The sequence below is a fragment of the Sciurus carolinensis genome, chromosome 5 (assembly GCF_902686445.1).
Source record: "Sciurus carolinensis chromosome 5, mSciCar1.2, whole genome shotgun sequence".
Taxonomy (NCBI): Eukaryota; Metazoa; Chordata; class Mammalia; order Rodentia; family Sciuridae; genus Sciurus; species Sciurus carolinensis.
In genome coordinates this window covers 149,953,113-149,959,702 of record NC_062217.1, presented here as the reverse complement: position 1 = coordinate 149,959,702, position 6,590 = coordinate 149,953,113, and positions in this window count along the sequence as shown.

The window sequence follows — 6,590 nt, the reverse complement described above, 5'->3', positions numbered from 1 at the left end:
GGCTTTTTTCTGAAATGCAAATCACTTCACTTTAAAAGTCCTTCAGTGGCCCCCAGTTTATAGGCTAGTAGACTGAGTCCTGGGCACTGCCCTTTAATACCCACTCTTATTTATTGGTGGCCCCCCTCCCCCACTGTCTGTACTTCAGAGCAGTTCTCCAAATATGCCAGGTTGTTTGACACCTCAAGGCTTTTACAGATACTGTTTCCCCTGCCTTGAATGCCTTTCCTCCTCCCCTTCCCCATTTTGCCCAACACTTACAAGTTATCAGAAGCACCAACTCCTCTACCAGTCAAAGTGGGCTTTCTAGGCAGGATGGTACACTCTCTCTTTGGGGCCCCCTGCACCCTGCAATTCTCTCTATCAAGTGACTCTCTTCTCGCTTGCTCTCATGCCTGTCTTCCCCACTGGAAGGCATGGATCACATTGTATTCTTCTTGAAGCAGGGGAGGAAGGAATAGGGAGAAGACCAGACTGAGTTCTGTAGTGAGTTTCTAGATTGTCCTCCTCCCTTAGTTAAAGCACTTGGTTAAACGTCTTGGCTTATGGCTCTGAACTTTAAAGGGCAGCATCCCACTTCAGGTACTAAGTGCAAAGCATGAGGAAGAGACCCAAATTAGCCTCTGGCCAGACACTGTTGCCCTAGGTTCCTCCCCTGGGCCTGCTTCAGTGATGTTGTCTCACCAAAACCGAGACCTGGTAGCTCTCTGACTGCTGTAACACTTGAGACCCCTTTCTGACCTGATGGAACCTTCTCTCCCTCTTTCATGTGAGATTAGATTGGAATGCCTTCAAAGAAAACTTCCAAGAGAAACAAAACAAAACAAACAAACAAACAAAAAACCCTCACAAAAAAACTAAAAGCAAGCAAACACTTAGAAATATAGAAACAGTGAACAGAATGAAGATATCTGATTCTACTTAGTTATCCCTGCCTAAGGAAGTATATTCAAGAGTCATTTTCTAAGCTGGGAATGGTGGTGTGCACCTGTCCTAGCTACTCAGGAGGCTGAGGCAGGAGGGTCACTTGGGCCTAGAAGCTCAATACCAGCTGAGACAACACAGTAATACCCTGTCTTTAAAAAAAAAAAAAAAAAAAAAAAAGAAAGAAAGAAAGAAAAAGAAGAAAGAGTCATCTTCTGGACACTGCCCAAGAACGTACATTCAGGAATCACTTCCTAGACATTGTTACCCCTGACTAAATGAGCACATTCAAGAGTTCCCCTCTCTCCCAACCCAGGGGAAGGGGTTGGGCAAGATTCCTAGTTCTACTCCAAGGCAGTGGGCAGCTGAAAATCTCAGTTCTTACAGCCAGGGAAGTTGCATCTTGAACCAAGTCCTGGTCCTTCACAGGAGTGAAAAGTCAAGGCCATCAATGAAAGGGCAACAGAAAAATTCAGAGGCCCAGACCCTAACCCACAGAGAGGTCTCCAGGGCAACTAGGGAATTGTTTGCCTTGTTCACAGCTGGATCCTTACTTGCTAATATTCCTAGAGTTCTTTTCATATGTCAGTGTTGTGCCAAGCACTAGATTAGCCTGAGTAATCCTCACAATAACTCTATGAACCAGGGACTATTATCCCTGAAACTGAGTCTCAAAGAGGTTGTGACTTTTTCTAAGGCTACAGAGTTAGTAAGAGGCTAAACCTGGAATTCACATTCAGACAATCTGACTCTAAAACCCCAGGCTCTTAACCTCTATGATAATCTGCTTGACATAAAAGGCAGGTCATTGGCTGGGTGCAGTGTTGCATACCTATAATCCCAGCAGCTCAGGAGGCTGAGGCAGGAAGATCATGAATTCAAAGCCAGCCTCAGCAAAGGTGAAGCACTAAGCAACTCAGTGAGACCCTGTCTCTAAATAAAATACAAAATAGAGCTGGGGATGTGGCTCAGGGTTTGAGAGCCCTGAGTTTAATCCCTAGTACCAAAAAATAAAAAAGGCAGGTCATTATCCAATATTTGTTGATAGTAATAATAATAGCTAACATTTGACTAGATTTGTTTTAAGCATTTTACATACTTTTTTTATTCAGTAGGTGGTTACTATCACTATGCCCATTTTATAGATGAGGACACTGAGACTTAGAGAAGTCTCATTGTCCTAGTTCATGATTCCAAATCTAATAGATGAAAGAATTGTGATACAAACCCAGGGGTGGGGAAGCAGGTGAACAAAGGACCAGAGGGACAATTCCCTCACTAGCACCACTATCAACTTGGGAAATGTCTATCAAAAGACAGAGAGAGAGAGAGAGAGAGAGAGAGAGAGAGAGAGAGAGAGAGAGAGAGAGAGAGAGAGAGACCCTCTCTAAGCACTCTGACAAGGTGACTGACACCCTGATCAAGGATTTGCAGGCTTTTATTCCTGTGTTCTGCCAAAGGCAGTTCCAACTCAGGACCAAGCTGGACTCAGAAGAGACCCTAAACTAAGCCTTTTTTCTCCCGTTTCCCAGGCCTCTCCAGAGCATCTTCTCAGCACCCCTGTCTACTCACAATAGTCTTGTACTTGGAATCTGGTTGGGTTTTGAGTTCCCCAATATCCAGAAAAGCAGAATCTCCAGCACCCTCCCCTAAGCAGAAAATTTTCAGATCCCCCCAGTTCCACCCTTTAGTTCTTGAGTCTCCAGCTTTGGCATTTCTGATGAGAGTTCCTTGCACAGAGCCATTCTGATACCTAAGGAAAGAGGGAGAGAGAAGGATAGGAGCCAAGATGTACCCTCTCCTCCCCATCTTCTCACCCTCTCAGAAGTCTCAAAGCACCCCCCCCCCCCATAAGAGACTCTCACCTTCAGGCAAAGGCAGATGACGGCAGAACTGGGGAGCAGAACTTAAGAGAGCCCCAGGGCCACAGCAAATACCTGCCATGAGTATTTAGGAAATGTGAGTCCAGAGGACTAGGGAGAAGGACTGGAAGAGGAAGGTGGAGATATTCAGAGATGCAGAGACAAGAGATGGGGGACAGTTACCGGGAGGGGTTGCAGAGAGAGAGGCAGAAGGGAGTGAGGGAGGAAAAGAAAGGAGACAGGAGGGTGGGAGAGAGCAGAGAAAGGGGGAGGGAGGAGAGAGAGCGAGCCAGTTGCTTTATTCATGGCTGGTGATATTATAGACTGAGTGAAAATCACATTATCGTAATGGGAAAGTTAGAGTTGCTGAGATGATGCCCTGAAGCCTCGGCGCTGATTGGGGTGTGATTGCTATCTGTATTTATATGTAGAAAGCAAAGTTCACTGCCAGTTCAAGATGGTGGCGGCTGCTTTATGCAACATAATTCTTCAGTAGGGAGACGCCCCGAGCAAGCCGAGCGATCGGGGCAGGAGTGGGAATGCGAGCCCAGCGCAAGGAACGCCTGAGCGGGCGCTGGAGCGGGCGCTGGAGCCCCGGGTGGAGCCCAGCAGAGCTCAGCTGCGGAGGATGGAGGTGGGAGCCCAAGAGCAATCAGGGAAAGAAGCCTGCTGGGGGTTGCGGGGCAGAGCTCGGGGTAAGAAGGAGCTGCCCCACCACCTGTCCCCTTCCGGCCGCCCAGAGTTGGGTCTGACCTGATGGGAAAGAAGAAGCGCTGGAGCCCAAAGGCAGGGCTGAACCGGACCTTCAGGACTCAGGAATCCTAAACCTTAAGTGGTACAACACACACATGAGTCTGGCTATGACTCCACCTTAGGAGTGCCAGATAGAATAAGGAACTGCCCACTTAAATTTGAATAACTGTACACTTAAATTTGAATTTCAGATTAACATGCGATATTTTAGTATATTCATATCCCATGCATTATTTGGGATATGTTTATTCTTAAAAAATTATTCACCAAATCTGACCACCCTGCCCATTGAGCTCAATCAAGTTTTGTATTGATTTAGTGAGGAGGGCCATGCCCCTGAGTGGAAAGAGCCACTTACTAACTATGTGACTTTGAACCAGTTTTGAATTTCCTAGAACTTCAATCTTCTTATCTAAGCAACAGGAGATAATAATAATACCTGAATCACCAGATGGTTGTAAACATATAATGAGATATAATATGTAAAATGCTTGATCTGGGCTTGGGTGCAGCTCAGTGGTAGAGTGCTTGCCTAACATGTGCAAGACCCTGGAGTCCATTCCCAGCACTGGGGAAAAAAAAAGTTCAGTCCACTATTTGGCACAAAATTGAGTAAATATCAATCTTCTTACATTTCCTCTAGGTCACCCTTTCTTCCCTTCCCATCTCTATCATAGGTTTCTTGGGAGTCAAATAATAGGCTTTTATCAGGATTCCTACCCTGGCAGCTGATGCCTGAGTGGGGGCATCCCAGGTTCAGATCTGATCTTTGTATGGGGACCACTGGTGGCATACCTGATCCTACAAGCTGGACTGAGTTCTAAAAAGCTAACTTCAAGGATAAAACGGGTACTAAAAATAAGCCTGTCCTTGACCCCAAACAAAGCCCCACATGTTCCTAGCTACCTCTTCTAAGTTTGCAGACCAAATAGAACCTATCTTCCTTTGGGCTCCAAAACTTCCTTTTTGGGGCATGGGGGCGAGGGGTGATATGGATGCCCTGCCTACCTGTGAAGCCACACAGTGAGATGGTTTTTTTTTTTTAAGCTGGAGATTGACCCCAGGGATGCTTTACCACTGAGTCACATCCCCAGTCCTTTTCATTTTTTAATTTTATTTATTTATTTATTTATTTTTATTTCGAGTTGGGGTCTTGCTAAATTGCTGAGGGTCTTGCTAAGTTCTTGAGGCTGACCTCAAACTTGTGATCTTCCTACCTCAGCCTCCCAAGTTGCTGGGATTACAGGCCTGTGCCACCATACCTGGTTACAATGCACTGTTTGAGCAACCAGCCTTCCCAACAGCTATCCCATTGGGGTGTCAGGCCAAAATCTCTTTCTATCCTCTAGCAGAGGACCATGTCCTGGATACCGTGAGTCCCCTAGGCTCTCTCTGTTTGTTCTCCCTCCAGCTTGCCTATCTCAGCCTCATCTCAGAACTGACTGAATGAAGGGTAGAGGCAGTGTACAAAATAGAGGTTCTGGAGTAGCCTCACCTGGGGTCCAGACTCACCTTCTGATACTAAACCTCTCCCAGAATGATGGGACTTATTTGCTTCCCTTACCATAGGTGTTCCTGACTCAAAAAAAAAAAAAAAAAGTAAGGGCCCCTCAATCCTAAAGAGCCTGGTACCTGGACCCTAACCATACTTTGTCTCTGAAAGAGGCTAATTATTTAGAAGACAGTTTGTGGGCAAATTCATTTCAGGGGTGTTGCTCCTCCTCAAGAGACCATAGCATCAAGGCCTCAGTGTCTGTCTGTCTGTCTGTCTGTCTATGAAACAGCCAGCTAGTGAAATGTAATAGGGAGTAGTGGAATCTGTGGCTGACCTCAAAGTACATGCATCTCCCAAAGGCATTCACTTTCATCTTTCTTTGTTTTACACTGCTCATGGGCCCAATTTGGTCTATGGGCAGCTGCTTAGTTTCTTATTTTTCTTTCTGTTGACATACCTATCCCTAGCTTCAGGGTCTCCAAGCACTGACACAGAGTGAGATAGCTCATGTGCAGACATGCCAACCCATGAAGATGGGAGGACCCCTCTGTATACACCAAAAGGAGCAGAGGGTCAGTTAGAAAAGCTTAAGAGAGCAGCTGGGGGAGATGGCTGGCCCATGCCTGTAATCTCAGCTTCTCTGGAGGCTGAAATAGGAGAATCATAAATTCAAGACCAACCTTGGCAACTTAGCGAGATTTTGTCTCAAAAGTAAAAAATAAACTGTAACTCAGTGGTAGAGCACTTGCCTACATGCGTGAGGCCCTAGGTACAATCCCCAGCACAGAAAGAAAGAAAAGCAAGCAGAAGGAATTAGCAAGGGGCTGCCTATCCCCCGCCAGCCTTCCTGCCCTCTTCTGACTGGCCTCCCCATCTCTGTTTTCCCCTGTGTTCACTCATGGCACCCAGGTCTACTGCTCACATTGTTCCACCCTCTCACCCACTCCCCGCTACAGTATGGAACACTGTAGAGCCGAAAAGGCATGAGTGGAAATGGCAGAGGTGGGAGTGCTCTGCACAGTTGACTCATGGGGTGGGGTCATCATACATTCAGCAGGAGTCCCCAGGACATGCTCCTCCTGCTTTGGGGCTCTTGGGCAGGAGAAGTGATTCTCTTTTCTCCTCTTTAGGACTCATCATTGCCAGGTACTGTGGTACGTGCCTGTAATCCCAATGATTCAGGAGGCTGAGGCAGGAGGTTAAAAAGTTCCAGGCCAGCTTAGGCAGCCTAGTGAGACCCTGTGTCAAAATTAAAAATAAAAGGGACTGGCAATGTAGCTCAGTGGTAAAGCACCCCTGTGTTCAACTTCCAGTACCAAAACAAACAAACAAACAAACTCAAACCAACTCACCCTTCACTCTAGAGCTCTGAAGTAGGGGATCATAAATTCAAGGACTCAAACCTCTATTTAGTCACTAGCTAAAAATTCAGGAATCCCACAAAAGCTAAAATCTCTGGGTCCTAGAAAAGGTCACTGAGGGTTCATTTCTACCATTACCCTGTCTCCAGGCAAGGATGATGATTTTCCAGGGCATTAACAAGAAAAGTCCACATT